We start from the raw sequence: 17,866 nt of genomic DNA on the forward strand, positions 1-17,866 counted from the left end.
GCTGACTTAATAGAATAGCTTTAAGTTTGTTGAAAGAGGATTCACAGTTATCGGTCCAGACAAATTTAACTCCCTTTTTCAGTAGGTCTGTAAGTGGTGATACAAGAATAGAAAAGTTAAGAACAAATCTCCTGTAATAACCTACCATTCCCAAAAATCTTTGTAGCTCTTTCCTACTTTTAGGTCTGGGAAGATCACTTATAACCTGAACCTTAGCTCCTGGTGGTGCAACATGTCCATCACCAATTACATACCCAAGGTACTGAACTTTAGCTTGACCAAACTCACACTTTGATAAATTAGCTACAAGATTAGCATGAACTAAACGGTCAAGAAATTTACTGACATGGCATAGGTGATCTTTCCAGTTGTCACTGAAGATTAATACATCATCAATATAAACAACACACCCTGCCAAACCCTCTGTTACAACATTCATGAGCTTCTGAAATGTGGCTGGTGCATTCTTCATACCATACGGCATTACAGAACATGCAAAAGCCTTTCCTAGTGTTACAAAACATGAGATCTCCCTAGCACGTTCAGTCATAGGTACTTGCCAGTATCCCTTTAACAAATCAAACTTACTTATGTACCTAGCCTTTCCGATCTTGTCTATGCAATCTTCCACGCGAGGGAGAGGGTAAGTGTCTGTTTTGGTTATCTGATTAACACGTCTGTAGTCAATGCAAAGCCTCTGTGACCCACCTGGCTTAGGGACTAGAGTGACAGGAGAACTCCACTCGCTCTGACAGGGCTCAATCATCTTGTGGTCCAACAGGTAGTCAAGCTCCTTCTGGATGAGAGGAACCTTCACTGGGTTCACACGGTAAGGAGGCAATTTAATTGGCTTTGCGTCTCCAACATCGACATCATGCATCAACACAGTGGTTCTTCCTGGAGTAGCACGGAACACTTGCGGGTACTCCTGCAGTAATGCCGAAAACTCCTGCCTTTCCTTTGGAGGTAGATGAGAAAGCTTAGTCTGGAGATCATTCATGATATCAGGATTCTTCCCCAAACTATCACTCAGGCTCATACTGCATGGGAGAGCTTCACTTGCAGACTCGGGTGGAACAGCTACAGTGCAGACTGGATTATTTTCGTCCCGCCTGTGATATAACTTTAGCATGTTGATGTGACATAGTTGCTTGCTCTTTCTACGATCTGGTGTGGCGATGACATAGCTGACATCACTGAGTTTCTTCTCCACGAAATAAGGACCACTAAACTTGGCTTGAAGAGGTTGCCCATGAACTGGTAGCAGAATCAAAACCTGATCTCCTGGCTGAAAGTGGCGTAACCTGGACTTCTTGTCATACCAAGTCTTCATCTTCTCCTGAGCAGCTCCTAAATTCTCTCTCGCCAGCTGTAAAGCAGTGGACAGCCGTTCTTTGAACTTCATCACATACTCCAGCAGGTTGACGTCATCTTCCTCCGACAGCCAGCATTCCTTGAGTAACTTAAGGGGTCCTCTTACTTCATGGTCAAACAGTAGTTCAAAAGGTGAGAAGCCCAGTGATTCATTTGGAGATTCTCTTGCAGCAAACACAACGAATGGAAGACCTTTATCCCAGTCTTTCTGATGTTCCAAACAGTATTTCTTGAGCATCGATTTGAGTGTTTGATGATATCTCTCCAACGCTCCTTGGGTCTGGGGATGGTAAGCTGAAGACGTGATCTGGGTGATGCCCAACTCTTTCAGAGACTGCTTGAAAACGTTTGACATGAAATTACTCCCCCGGTCTGACTGTACCTCCTTAGGCAGACCAAACTTTGTGAAGAACCCCAGCATTTCCTTAACCACGTTCTTTGCTGAGATGTTTCTAAGTGGAATGGCTTCAGGATAACGAGTAGCCATGTCAATCATGGTCAACACATAAGAAAATCCTGAAGAAGTCTTAGGAAGAGGGCCCACAATATCCACCAACACACGGGTGAAAGGCGCCTCAAAAGGAGGAATGGGAACTAGAGGTGCAACCTTTTCGGTCTGATTACACTTCCCCACAACTTGACAGGTGTGACAAGACTTACAATACCAGGAAACATCCCTGAAGATACCTGGCCAGTAGAAGTGTTTCAAAATGCGTGCCACAGTCTTCCTCACTCCAAGGTGTCCTGCCAAACTGGAATCATGAGCCACTCTAATGATATCCTGCCTACAAACACGAGGGATGACAACTTGATGTACAACCTCCCATTCACAGTCGGCTGATGCTGTTGGGGGTCTCCACTTCCTCATAAGTACTCCTGACTTTACATAATAACAAGTAGAAGCACCGGCTGACTCTTCTTCACTGTAAGCAGAGTTAGCTAGACCTTTCAACTCAGGGTCAGCAACCTGCAACTCAACCAACTCTTGACGAGACAAATTATCAACACTACGGGGTACTGCCTCATCTGGTGAGTGGTCCAAATTAGCAAGAAAAGTGTCAGCTAGGATAACATCATCATCATCATTATCCTCTAAATCACCAGTAACTTTAGACTTAGCCCTAGTGACAGCACATGCAGGGAACACATCAGGGACATCACAATCCTGGGACACAGCCACTGGCTCACTAGACAACTGAGGAGCTGGACACACTTGACTTCCACCAATATCATTTCCAAGTAAGAAAGTTACACCTGACATTGGGAGTGTCTCAACCAACCCAACCATAACGGAACCATTAACAAAACCAGACTCTAAATTCACTCTGCACAGAGGAACAGAGAAGTAATTATTCCCTACACCTTGTAAGATTACAGTTTCATCAGAGGAATTAACATTAGAGCCTAGAACACTGGTCAGCATAAGGGATTGGCAAGCACCTGTATCACGATATATTTTAACTGATTTCCTGTCATTACTGTCCAGAGGACTGACAAAACCATCAGACAGGAAATTAGCACATGAACTCTTGAGAGTGTCACCCACGTTATTGCTCAAAAGAGGAGCTCCATCATGAGAATTTAAGTTACCCCTCAAAGCAGGTTCAGTTAACTCAGTTAAAGAATTCTGGGAACTCTCAAGAGTGGACACTAGACCAATTGACTGAATATTTAAAGACTCCTTTTTGTTCACATCACGCTGTCTCCTGAAACATCTCTCCGTAGTATGACCAAGCTTACTACAATAAGTACATTTACTTTTCTGAAATCTAGAGGTGAAGCTGGTATTTACTTCCTGAGAAACATCATCCTTATTCTCTTTCCTGTTACCTGTACTCTGAGTAGAGGCAACGTACTTACTCTCAGCTTTCCCTTTTTCTCTAGAATATCTCTTGTGAGTGAGAACATACTCATCAGCTAAAACTGCAGCATCAGACAAATTATCTATCCTTTTCTCATCAAGATATAGGCTTACATCTTTACTAATACAGCTTTTGAAATCCTCCAGCAAAATCATCTGCTTAAATTTACCAAAATCAGAATCCACATTCTTAGAATTTAACCACTGCTCTAACAAATCTTCTTTGATTCTTGCATACTCAACATGGGATTGCTTATCTTGCTTGTAAGTTGTCCTAAATTTTACTCTATAAGCTTCAGGAACAAGCTCATAGGCCTTAAGAATCAAGCTCTTAACTACATCATAATTATCAGATTGATCCTGAGGCAAAGATGCGTAAGTTACTTGAGCTTTACCGGTGAGAACAGTTTGAAGGAGTACTGGCCAATACTCCTTAGGCCAATTAAAACCTGTAGCTACCCTCTCAAACAACTGAAAATACTTTGTTAAATCAGATTCATTAAAAGGAGGGACAAGTTTAACATTTTTAGCCACATCAAAATCATCAGAGCTAGATGATCCAGTTCCACATTGTTTCATGCGATACTCATGGTCTGCCTGAATCCTAGCAAGTTCAACTTGTGCGTGAAACTCAGCCTCCTTAGCACGGGCCTCCAGCAGGGCTAGCTGTAACTTAGCTAATTCAATCTGCGTTTGCTCATTTGGAGGAGTTACATTAAACAGGCTTTCATTAATCATGGCAACAATTTGATCTTTAGACTGATGAGAGCGAACAACAAATCCCAATTGTTGAGCAACAATCTTAAGTTCATTCTTTGTTCTGTTTTCTATATCACACACTGTTTGCACATTTGACAAAAAATCTTTGGCTTCATCAAGTGTAGAAATAGTAGCCATCATGCATATATCACAGTCACAAAATATCAAACAATATCCTTATGATAATATCCTGAATATCCTGATATGAGGTCGCCAAATTTATGGCGACGGAACAGAGAAAGATAATGTACACTTTAAGTGAGAATACTAAAAATCACTACTGTCCCGTAAAGTTCCAGGTTCAAAACAAAGAGTTAGGTAAAATTACAAGTCAAAGTTTAATGCTCAAACTAACAATAAAACATTCAGGACTCATAAGGATAATGTAATGGCAAAAACAGGTTATATATATGGTTAACTGCAATAGCCTCTATTAACACGAAATTAGCAAGAGTAAATTTATCTAAGTCAGCCCTGATAAAATGAGATACCAGATAATACTCAGTGAATGCCAGGTAAATAATTACAGATACAAACTATTATCAAAAATGACTGACATAAAGAACCCCACACGAATTACAAAAACTTCACTAGGCCTACAAATTAAACTTATGCTATACAGTACAAGAAAAAATGCAATAACAGTTATACTCAAATTACACACAGCTGCTAGATGGTTGGAGACTTCTTGAGCACTCACAATAATAATATCTGTACAGGGGAGGACAGAGATGTGAACAAAATGAGGAGCAGATCTAAGTGGCCATGATGCAGAGACTGAGCTCATTATATAGGAGCCAGGAGAGCTTGATACAACTTGTAATAAGGACGCGCAAATGAAGCCATGGGGACATAGAGTTGACAATCCCGCTCTGGACAACAGAGAGAACGACTTACTCTACTATAACGGTAGAAGGGGGGGACTGAGGCAGAACACGCTCGTGATCAAACATGCAGCATACTGTGCGTTAAAATTACACAAAGGATGATGAAATCATAGGCTATGTAACAATATATAGATATAGATATAGATATATATATATATATATATATATATATATATATATATATATATATATATATATATATGTGTGTGTGTGTGTGTGTGTGTGTGTGTGTGTGTGTGTGTGTGTGTGTGTGTGTAGAAATATAAGTCGATAGATAGATAGGTAAAGAAATAGCTAGACAGATATACACATTAACGAGTACCAGTACATGCACATACTCCCACAAGCCACACTAACAAATTTACTGTACGTAACTGTAGATACAAAAGCATAAATACACATACACATAAAACAGTAAGAATTAAATAACAAAAGAGCACCTCAATAAGGAAGATAAAGTGTCTTAGAGAAAAATAAATAGCTAAAGGAGAGATGTTGAGGAACATCCATGATCCACGATAATCCAGGCCATGGAAATTACTGCCATTCTGGATTGCACAATTTACCGGTGACAAAGATTATATCGAGTCTTGCTATGGCGTATAGCATGAGTATCCGTCATCACGCACACCAGGCACGCACTGTGACCATAACTTGTACAGAAATGTAATGGTACGTGTAGCAATGAGAGGGTCACAGGGGTAATGTTACTTGATAATGTTGACTTGATCCAAACACTCCACCCTACCTTACTGTGCCCTACCCCATCCCACCCCATCCTATCCTGTCTTACCCCTCCTATCCTACCCTACCCTACCTTACCCCACCCAATCCAATCCCGCCCCGCCCATCCCTAACATCCGATGTCCCACCCTACCTTTCCCCGAGGTCTAATGATACTTCATTGAACCTTAGTCCCACCCCATCTGAGCCAACCCTACAATACCCCACCCAACCCTACCCTACCTTACCCTAGTATGTCCAATCCTGTACTATCCTGCCCTGCCCTCCCCTCTCCTACCCCACCTTTACGTCTAATGATAAGGGGGATAATAATAATAAAAGGGCCATCGTACTGATCAGGATAAATGAGATTTGCTAACCGCATCCGTACGACGTGTCCCTAGTAACATAAATAAAAACCAAATGGTGGTAGTGAGGTGATAAGTAATATATTCTTTCATTAATAGGTTATTGGAAATTATTGCTAACTCCATCAGTACAAGAGTTCCTTCCTAAAGTGAATAAAATCGTTTGGTGGTGCCATTCTAACAAATGGAAATAATTGCACTAAAGAGATCGACATTGTGTTTGCATCCCATTTACAGTCAGAGGGTCTTCCCAAGATGAATACATATGTCTGATTGTTGCGAGATCATGATGGTAAGTGTCCTTGTCATGAAGAAAGTGATAGAGTTAATGAGCCTTTCAGTTAGGTCCTTCCTATGATAAATACTATCGCCTGGTGTAAGCAAGAAAAATGAACTGAAGAGGTTAGTTGACGTAAGCATTACGAAAACGAAAAAAATGAAGCAATTCGTGTAAAACGGCTTAAGAGCTGATTACATACATGAGGTGAAGATTAGCTGGGGAGAGGAGAGTGAAGAAATAGACGAGAGTAAAGCACCATATTAAATGAAATGATGTGTTTGTACATAAACAACTGATTTACAGTGTACGAATTTATGTAACGCATAGCCAGTAACCATGTCAGCAGAATGACTTAAATTTCGTTTATTCTTATTCCAGCACAAGGCTTGATACAGTTTAGGGTCAACATTTTTGGATAAAGAGGCTAATTATGTGGGGGTTGCTGAGATCAAAATTTAAACCTTTAGTTTTATAAAATTCTTTTATTACTTAACGTAGGAACTATTCTACTTATACACAGTGAACGAAACTGATACATCTAAAAAGAAACAGAATAACTGTCAGTTACCTAGCTTGATAAATGGATGGATTGATGGATAAATAAAATACATCCAGGGATACAGTTAACGCCGTTTCAGTATGTGAGTATAATTCAGCTATGAATTATATATATATATATATATATATATATATATATATATATATATATATATATATATATATATGGAGCCTCTGTGGTAAAGCGTGCGTTTTCGTACACTGGAGAGAGAAGGTTCGCGCCCCGCCAGGGTAATAAACTTTGGGAGAGTTCTCCTGGCCACGTACTGCTTGGTGGGCACAAGGGGTGCTGTGGTTGAACCAGTGTCGCATACTGTAAAGTATGCTTGCACCCAGTTGGCTAACAAGGGACGATTACACTTGGTTCACAGACTATACACACATTCAAAGCCACTCCAACACTACAATAACTGTCTATCTATCTATCTATTCCTAGACGCCTCAATCCCGTTCGGGGTAGCCACAAACAAATCGCCTCCACGTCGCCCTGTCCCTCGCCATTTCACTGCCCTGCTTCCAACTCACACCCTCCTCCCTCATATACATCTCCACCCCATCCCTCCATCTCATCCTCGGCCTCCCCCTCCCTCTCCCCCCATCCACCTCACTCACATACACTCTCCTCGTCAGTCTTTCACCCTCCATCCTCTCCACATGGCCAAACCACCTCAGTGTATTCCTCCTAACGCTTCCTATCACATCCACATCCACACCACAACGCTCCTTTATATCCTCATTCGTTAGCCAGTCTCTCCATGTGACTCCACAGGCTCCTCTAAAATATCTCATTTCCACTGCTCTCACTCTTGACTTTTGTCCTTCCAACAACGTCCAAGCTTCACTTCCATACATTAGAGTTGGTATCACAATACTGTCATGTAGTAACTTTTTCACTTCCATGCTCACTTCCCTGTTTCTTATCACTGATTTCAAGGAACCGGCAACCTTTCTTCCCTGCTGTACCCTTTCAAGCACTTCACCCTCCAAACCTCCATCCTTACTCATGACACTACCCAAGTACTTAAACGTACTCACATTTTCCAATTCCTCACCATCCAACCTCGCTGTACAGTGAGCAACAGTAGTCGTGTCGCGGTTTTGTCCGAAGATTAAATGTAACTCGTGAAACATTATGAACCGTCCGTATGACAGACGGCGGAATGTAGCAGACGCTTAGCCCGTTAGCTTATGTTTTCACCAAATTTCACGACACGATTATTGTTGCTTACTGTACATTCACTAACTTCACCTCTCTCAAAGACCATAACTTTACTCTTCCCTACATTCACCTTTAGATTCTGTTTCTTACACACTCTCCCAAACTGATCCTTCAAGTCCTGCAGCTCCCCTTCGTCTTCGCTCAACAACACAGTATCATCTGCAAACAACAGTACAGGGAGTTTCCAAACATTACCCTCTCTCACCAGGGCCACTCCAACATCCACTACCCTACCTTGTACCTCTTTTATTACCCCATCCATGTACAGATTGATCAACCATGGAGACATGACACATCTCTGTTTCAACCCAACCTTCAAAGAGGAAAATTCACTCAGTTCACCATCCACACGCACTGCAGCCTTAGCACCATCATACATACTCTTCACAGCATTCAGCAACTTCCCATCTACTCCATATATTCTTAATACTTTCCACAATCCTTGTCTATCCACCCTGTCATATGCTTTCTCCAAATCCATGAAAGCCGCATCCAAGTATTCTCACCCTACATATAATCTCTACCAGACAGCCTAAGCCACTTGGTAGAGATACATTGGCTGTATCGTTCCGACTTCGGTCGGGATAGACCGGTCCTGCAGTGGATACTCAAACGGCTGATGAGATATATATATATATATATATATATATATATATATATATATATATATATATATATATATATATATATGTGTGTGTGTGTGTGTGTGTGTGTGTGTGTGTACATCAGAGTGGTCCAAAAATTCTCATAACAGGATAGCCTGATAAACACAAATTGCTTCAGTTTCCTTTCATTAATCAAACGAACCTGCAAAATTTCAATTCTCTAGCTTCACATTATTGCACCACCATAGACGATGTGAACACTGAAAACAGAAACAGAAGTTTTTGTCTCTAATGTTAAAGTAAACAGTAAGCACATGCTCAGAAGTCATTTCAGCACAGTAAACCCTGTTATTATTAAGTGAAAGTGCTATTCAGTGAAAGCCTTTGAACAGCACGGAATGTCATGCTGATGCTGCCTGACGATGATCAGGATGTACTGCTTCTGTCTCTCGTCCATCGTGAGGGTCGAGTTGAATTTCGTCACAGGAGAAGTTGGACTTTCAGTGCAGTCATTAACAACCGTCATCTTATCACAGGCCACTTTGACCCGTTTGTAAATAGGGTCAGATCCCATTCCTAGGTCATCTTCTGTAAGAGTCGGTCAGCTTCTCCATCTCCATCTGAAAGGAGGGCTCCAAAAATGCTAATGGTCTTGGCTGTCGCAAACTCAGTCAACAGCTGCCGACTAGAAAAGTTCTTGCCTTCAGGTCGGTTCAGAACCTTTTTCTTTGGAGGCCCTTTCAGGTTCCGAATCATAGCATTCATCTTTGAGAAGTCGATCCGTTCGTTGAAAAAAGCCAAGGCAATCATCTCCGAAACGTACCAGAGATGCTGCGTACAAGCTGCAAGAGCTGTCTCAGCGAGGTTTCACTCAGACAGGCCACTTTGGAGATGGCACATCTGGCAATCATCGCTTCGCTCCAGTACTTGACATAGCTGAGTGCAACAAACATGCCGACACTGCGCATCGCACGCCTTTCCTGAACAATAAGCTTAAACTGAGTTATATCTTGAGAGCTTAGATGGCTTTCGCCATCCACCGGACTCCTAGCTCAGACTCTGTCGGGTGAGGAGGTCTGGCCGATTTCTCCCGAGCTCTGAACTCTGCTTCGTTTACTCGTGGAGAATTTCGCCTGTTTTCCTCGTTTTTTGCCTGTTTAGACTTTGTCTCTGGCACTGAGGGAGAATTTTTCCTGTTTTCCAGGTTTTTTCTGAGACTTAGTCTCCGATTGCCTGGGTGTGAGTGGGAGTGTGTGTGTGTTTGTGACTGAGTGTGTGGGTGTTTTTTTTTTTTTTTTTTTTTTTTTTGCCTGCCGTTAGTGTCCCTCACCGTAGTACGACGCCGAACCCTGAAGGGGTGCCGTTAGGGCACTTCCATGAAGGGGGGCCTTTAGGGCCTGGTTATAGGAGGCGGTGAGGGCGGCTCTGTTAGAGTAGGGAAGACCCGAAAGGGGCAGTGGCGGGGCCTCCCATCGCCCTTTAGAGGGCGGGGAGCATAGGTTGCCCGTCACTGTAGGGACCTGGCCACTTTTGCTGTTTTTTGTTTGTTTGTGCTGTTTTGAGTGGTTGTGTGTGTGAGGTGTGTGTGTGTGTGTGTGTGTGTTTTGCCTGAGCTCTTTTGGCTACTTTGGTGAGCAGGATGAAGGGATCCAGCATCCCTAGGCCCCAGGGGCATTCCCGCCTCCCGCTCCCTCAGACGAGGCTCTCCATTCCGTGTCCTGCTACAGACACAAAGTGGGAGCGTCACTGCTCTGACTCGAGCTCCCACTCGTCAGCTCACGAGGTCGCTTGTGCTAAGCCCTCTACACCGAAGTCTACGGGAGTGGTACCTCGCTTGCGTGGTGACTCTACCCATTCTGCTAAGGCAGCCCGCCGACATGAGGCTATGGAGGAGGTTGCACCTGCTCCACCATCTCTCTCTTCTACCAAGGACGCTTCAGCTTCCCTAAGTGCAGGTGCCAGCCCTAATCCACGGCAAGGCTCTTCCGTGAAAGGAGCCCTCGATCCGCAGCCTCGCGCTCCCACCTGCGCACCCTCTCACTAGCCTAGGTCGGCTAGTTCTCGTCATCTCAAGCGGCTGGAGGTCCAGTCGGAGGCTCCTGCTACGTCTCAGATTTCCCCCTCTGCTGATCATGCTATGCATGATGATGAGGGTTTCACCCCCGTGGTGCGCAAGGGATCGAGGCGTGCTCGCCAGGGAAACGGCCCTTCTCCGTCAGTACGCACTGGGCCTCCCCTCAGGGGTCCCTCTGCTGCTCGTCCCTCCGTGTCAGTAGCTGTGCGTCCGCCACCCCACTCTGCATTCCCAGCTTTCCGTGTGCCGATACAGGACGGGCATGCAACGAGTTACGACGCCGTGGCTGCACTAGAGCGTCACCTGCCAGGGCTACGCTGCTCCAACCTGATAGGTCGGGATGGAAGCTCGGTGTTGGTGCCGAAGGACGAGGGAGCCTACGACCTTTTGAGAACAGCTGTGCAGGACGAGGCCTTCCCTGTGACGCTTGTCGAGCTGACGCCTGGTCAACAGTCTACAAAGGCCGTGGTCATGGGCTATCCCTTGAGAATGCCCATGGAGATCCTGCTTCACCACCCTCAAGTCGAGGAGGCAACCCGATGCCAAAAAGCGCGGACCAGAGAGGAGACTCGACAGGTCATTGTCACCCTGCGGGGTCCTCTGATCCCTGCGATAGACCTGGGGAACTGGGGAACATATCACCTTCGCCCTTTCACCCCAGAGCCACTCCGTTGCTACCGCTGCCAGCGCTACGGGCACCATCGTGCCAACTGCAACCGCCCCGTCATCTGCGGCATGTGCAGTGCCGCCCACGACACGGACGAGTGCCTGCGGCGGTTCAAGGCAAACCAGCCGATTGCGACCAAGTGCCCCAACTGCGCAGGACGACATCACGCCTGGCACCCCAGTTGCCCCGCGAGGGTTCAAAAAGTTAACCAGGGTCGGGAGAGGCAGGTTGCTTTTGTGCAGGCGCACCAGGCACCAGTGCCACTCCAGCTCCCCCCGGTACTTTCATCTGGTGACAACAGCGCCGCCCTCTCACTCAGTGCCCACCTCTCAGTGACCAAGAGTTCCCTCCATTGCCCTCAGCGCTCACTGTGGTCCAGACCACAGCCGAGGTCCACCGCCAACAGCCGCCTGTCTCGCTACCACTTCCGACTGTAGAGACCAGCCAGCCACTGACTGTTCCGCCACCAGTGCCTGGCTCCACACCCAGTCCACCAACCGCTCATGCTCCTCCGGTGATCTCGTTCACAACGGAGGAGCTCAGGACCTTTGCCACAGAGCTGGCGCTGACCCTAGCCAAAACGGTTGCCTTAACCCTCGACATCCCTCTCCCAACAGAGCCCCTTGCCGAAGCTGACAATCGCCTAGTGGACCAGGCGATCGAAAGGAAGATGGCGAGCCTAGGTGCTCCTCTGTCCCCTCGCCGCCCAGCTCGTTCGGCAGGGCGACCCCGTCCCACATCGCACAGGTCAGCTCGCCCGTCCAAGAGAGTCAAGTCACGACCTCCCAATGCTCTGCCTTCGGCCGTACAGCTGCCTCGTCATCGACATCGTTTGGGGCAAACCCTAACACCATCAGGGTCCAAAGTGATGGACAGGGCCTCACCACTGCTGCAGGAGAACGACCGTCCGCAACTGTCGCCGGACGGCCAGTAGACCGCTCTCTCAGGCTCCTCCAGTGGAATTGCTTAGGAGCACGGAGCAAGCTCCCCCTTTTGCAGGAGGCGGCCGCACAGGACCGCCCTCATGTCATTCTCCTGCAGGAGACCCTGCTCCCAGGCAATTCCACTTTCCATCTCTCGGGATACACCACCCATCTCCTCCCGTATATTCGTGGCGTTACACGGGGATGTGCCGTTCTGGTCCAGGACCACATCGCGTGCACAGATTGTGAGTCCCCTCCTTTCTGTGGACCTGATGTGGAGGTTCAGGGCGTGGTTCTCCATCTGGCGACGTCGCCCTTGATGGTATACAATGTATACCGAAGCCAGAGGAGCACCCTGGAGTTGGGGGAACTTTTCTCCCAAGCTGCCAGGGGGGCCGTGTACATTGGGGGCGACTTCAATGCCCACCACGCCCTTCTATCATCGCCTCTTCAGTCCAATGAAGCAGGACGGCACATTTCTTTACTTCAGGAGGAGATGGGTGGTGTCTCCCTCCTAAACAACACGACAGAGCCCACCCATATTGGAGGAGGTCGCCTCGACCTCTCCTTTGTCTCAACCCCTCTGTCAGGCCTGGCGTCATGGTCACTCCACCCACACCTTGCGAGTGACCACTTCGCTACTCTTGTTGGCTTGCCTCTCGCCCCCCTCCCCCCTCCCCCGCCTCCCACACCACGATGGGATCTACGCAAGGCGGATTGGGCGGCCTTTGACCGTGCTCTCACGGCGGCCTTTGCGACATCCTCTCCCGCCTCAGACCTCGAGAGCCGGGCAGATCAAGCAGCAAATATCTTTTCGCACGCTGCCTCTCTTGCCATTCCATTGCAGCGGCGCTCGGCGAGATGCTACCGGGACGGCTGGTTTTACTGCGACAGGGTCAGGGAATTGAACCAGAGGCTGAATGCAGCACGCAGGCAGTACTGGCAGCGCCGAAAATCACACCGCCGGTACCTGGTTGCTGTGACTCGGCATGTGGTTGCTGAAAAGCGTCGCCTTAAAGAGGAGGCATGGATCGGATGGTGTCGCACCCTAGATTCTCACTCCACACTCCGTGAGATGTGGGGGAGAATCAGGTCCATCTCCGATCCACGTCCTCCTCGTCCGCCCTCCCACCCTGACCCTGCCGCTGAGGCCAGCCGTCTTGCCCAGCATTTCGCTGACCGCTCAGCCTCTTCCAATCTCCCCGCAGTCTGTCCGAGCCTTACAAGTGCAGCTGTCCGCCTCTCGCATTGCGGCCATTCAGACGGCGTGTAATACACCTGACCCCGCTGACTGTCCCATCACCAGCGGAGAGCTTCAAAAAGCGCTGAGGCGCCGGGAGGACACTGCACCGGGGCTCGACGGGGTCACGTACTCCATTCTAACTCATGCTGGAGATTGCGGTAGAGAGCGTCTGCTTGATTTGCTCAACCTCTCGTGGTCTGAGGGGCGTCTACCGAGGTCGTGGAAGATGGCGGTCATCCACCCGATTCCGAAACCTCGCGATCCCACTGCCATGCGCCCCATCTCCCTGCTCAGTTGCATTGCAAAGACAGCTGAGAGGGTTGTGCGGGCTCGTCTTGCTTGGCGGCTGGGACCGCTGCACCCAAGGATTTATGCATATCACCCAGGCAGGAGTGCCACCCACTGCCTTGCATCATTCCTTGGGGAGCTGAGGGGCGGACGGGGGATGGCCATCTTCCTCGACCTCGAGAAGGCCTTCGAACTGGCGAACCCCACCGTTATCTTGGCAGCTCTTGCGGCCAGGGGAGTAGGGGGCAGGCTCATATCCTGGGTCCGGGATTTTTTTAGTGACCGCACTGCGGGGGTCCGCTTTCAGGGGCACCTCTCCCCTTTTCACCCGCATACTAACGGCACCCTCCAGGGAAGCGTTTTGAGCCCTATCTTGTTCAATGTCCTGATGGAGGAGCTCCTTTTTGTTGAATATGGGCCTGGCATAACTCTTCTCTGTTATGCTGACGATCTGGCCCTCGTGTTTACACGGAGGGACTGTTTTGAACAGGCGGACTTGGCCCTTTCTCGGTTACACGCCAAGTGCTCCGAGCTAGGCCTTAAAATCAACTTTGCCAAGACGAAGTGTCTGCCTTTTGGCCTCCGCCCCCCCGACTTTCCACTGCTGCTTGGAGGTCATCAGCTCTCCATGGTCACCGTCCACCAGTATCTGGGGGTTTGGCTAGATGGGGGTCTCACCTTTGCTTGCCATGTACGGTATCTGAGGGAACGTGCTTCCACCCGAATGGCTGCTCTCAGATACCTCTCCAGGCGGAGTTTGGGGGCATCATTTTCTGTCCTCCGGACCTTTTATATTCACGCCATCCGATCTCTGGTGGACTACAGTGCCATCTGTCTGACTGGCCTCACTCCACCAGTGTCTCGATCTCTGGAGGTCATCCAGAATGATGCACTCCGCATCATGCTGGGTGCTCCACGCTGGACCCGGATTGTAAATCTGCGTATGGAGGGCGGGGTGCCATCTCTGGCCCATCGCATTATGTTACGAGCGGCAATCGTCACACTGAAGATGATCCAGTGCCTGCCTCACCTGCCCGTCACTGCCCTCCTAAAACGCCTTCTCGGCCGCCCTCCCGAGCCGGCCCCTCAGCGTGACTGGGCCCGCACCACGGCCGCTGTCATCCATGGACTGGGAGCTGCGGCGAGCCTCTGTCAAGACCCCGACTCTCCCTTTTCCGGATATGTTGATCCACCACCATGGGATCCTCCTCTTTTTAATATAATTTGTCCATCGGAGGCTAAACCTCGCTCCTCAATTCCAGCACTCCTTCGCCAGGAGGGTCTCAGTAGGGTGGCAGCTCTGGCCTTACCAGACTCAGCCATCTATTACACTGATGGCTCTGTTTCCCCTAATGGCGCAGCTGGAGCAGCCTTTGTCTCTGGGCAAATAGTGGAAGCTTGGCGACTCTCCTCAGGTGTATCCTCTTTCCAGGCGGAACTTGCGGCCATCCTGGGTGCTTTGCGCCATGCTCACCACCATCGTCGCAACCGAGTCATAATCCACACAGACTCTTTTTCCTCGATTCAGAGATTACGATCTTTCTCGCTGCACGACAACGTCTTTCTCCTAACAGCGATCCATACATTCGCATCACTTCTTGTCCATAGGGGCGCAACGATTAACCTGCACTGGCTCCCGGGACATGTGGGAATCAGTGGCAACGAGCGTGCTGATCACGCTGCGCGCTCAGCTTGTGATCTTCCAGACATCACATTTCCACTACGCCCTAGTCCCTCGCACCTCATCCACACTCTCACTGCCACCATAGGAAGACTATCCCTAGAGGACCATCAACTCTGGGTCACGGAGGGCTCTTGCTCTGCAAAATGGTATGCTACTGCCACGTCCTATTCCCTCCTGCTGCCCCCCCCAGGTCTACCTAATTATATTGTAGTCCGGCTTCGAAGATTGCGTCTTGGGTTTCTCTGCTACAAGCAAATTGTGGGTATGGAGCCAGACCCATGTGCCCATTGCTTGTCCAGCTGTGAGGAGCCCCTTCTTCATTATCTTCTGGACTGCCCAGCCACCACCATGCTCAGGTCTGAGCTAGACTCGGCCCTTGCCCGATCTGGTGACGTCTTTATGGACGCTGCAGCCGTTGTTGCCCGTGCTCCATTAAATATATTAATTACAACGGTAAAGGATTATCCTCCACCTCGCTAAAGCAAGTTTGCGCAAGTAGTGCGCACCTCTGACGGGCTCTCTGTTTGCCCGTGTCCTAGGAAACTGGGACAAATATCAAACAAACAAACAAACAAGCCATCCACCTAGCTTCGTGTAATGCAGCAAGCGTTGTAAAACATTGCACAGTCTATATTTCTCTCGAACCGTCTATACCCTCTTAGAAGTTCACGATTAGAGTGACCTCTAACGTTGTTAGATCGGCTTCGTTTCTCTACATGTTACTAAGGCAGTGAATTGGATTAAGGGCATCTTGTGTCTGAAGCAGTATACGCTATGTGAAATCTCAGTATATGACCATGGACCACCCACATATATATATATATATATATATATATATATATATATATATATAAATATATATATATATATATATATATATATATATATATATATATATATGAGAGAGGGAGAGAGAGAGAGCGATGAAGAAAATTAATAGGGAAGAAATGATTGCGTGTACAGTTCTTTACTGGTAATGTCGGCACCGTATAATGTAAACCCAGTACAAAATTACAAGGTTGTGTTGAGAAGTTGGCGCGCATTCTCGTCGGGTAAGGAGGCTCTGTAGCATCTCTTCCTTGGCGATTAATTTTTGGATAAAAGTGGTTAATATCTTTTTACACGTTATTTATGCCGAGTATGGCGATCTAGGAAGGATTTATGTAACTCTGAATAGAATAATAAAGTGTAATAAGCACATTTAATGGCTTAAGAAAAGGTGTTAGGGATTTTCCTTAGCCAGTGATAGTACGGGGCCTAGTGTTCCATTCATTTAGTATTCTCATAACCTGAGAAACACCGTAAAAATACCATCGCTATTATCAGTACACTCACCTCTTATTAGTAAGTATCTGTATCAAGTTCCTCAGTAGGCCTACCTAGAAATAATATATAGTACTCGTTCCATCTCCTAAACTAACAGTAATGACCCTGAGTTGAGGGATGGAATGTTTTTATTACTCCCAGAGGATCACTTTACTTTTTTTTTTTTTTTACTCTAACTTGGCCATAAAATTGTCATCTTTCCATCTTAGCTGTAGTAGTTGATTATCAACAGAGTTCGATGCTAGTCGTGAAGAAATGCTATGAAAAAGGATTTTGAACTGTAGCAATATCTTACTCTGCTACTGAGCTACGTGAAACAAACCTCAAAAGGGAGAAAATGCGGGCCAAGTTAAAGTGAAACAAATATAACAGGGACTTCGTATGACTGTGCTGGCCTGACCACAACCTTCTTGAAATGGTAAATTGTCGGATCTTAATATAGACGACACGGCCTTAACCCCATCGGAACAATTATTTTTTTTCGTAATGATATTCTGAAAATTAAAAATTATCTTGCAAGACCCGTTGAGACTGATGACACCTCTCCATTTCTATGTCCCAGTTGCCAAACTCATGGTCAAGGGTTAATGCTGAGAGAGAGAGAGAGAGAGAGAGAGAGAGAGAGAGAGAGAGAGAGAGGAGCAGAAGATCAAAGATAATTATAACTCATAAGGAATACCGGTATAACGATTCCTTTAGCCACTAATAACGGCAAACACTTACGTAACTCAGTGAATCTACATGTTTTCTTATTCTCAATTCATATTTCAATATACTCATGCCGTATGTTATGGGGGTATATATTACGGTGCACTCTTAACCCTTAATTAAGCATCAAAAGGGATAAGATAAAGTTTGCAAGAAAACTAACTTAACTTTACTGTACACTATAACATACACAACCAAAGAAGAAACCAGGGTTCGTTTTACAAAGGGGAGGATTTATATAGGCCTCAGGATACAAATATAAAGCAAGTTATTTCTTACCTAACCAGAATACACTCAGTGGAAGCTAAGTACTCACAAA

Source organism: Coenobita brevimanus, chromosome 69 (genome assembly GCF_032717465.1).
Source record: "Coenobita brevimanus isolate Jiangsu-jjx chromosome 69, ASM3271746v2, whole genome shotgun sequence".
Taxonomy (NCBI): Eukaryota; Metazoa; Arthropoda; class Malacostraca; order Decapoda; family Coenobitidae; genus Coenobita; species Coenobita brevimanus.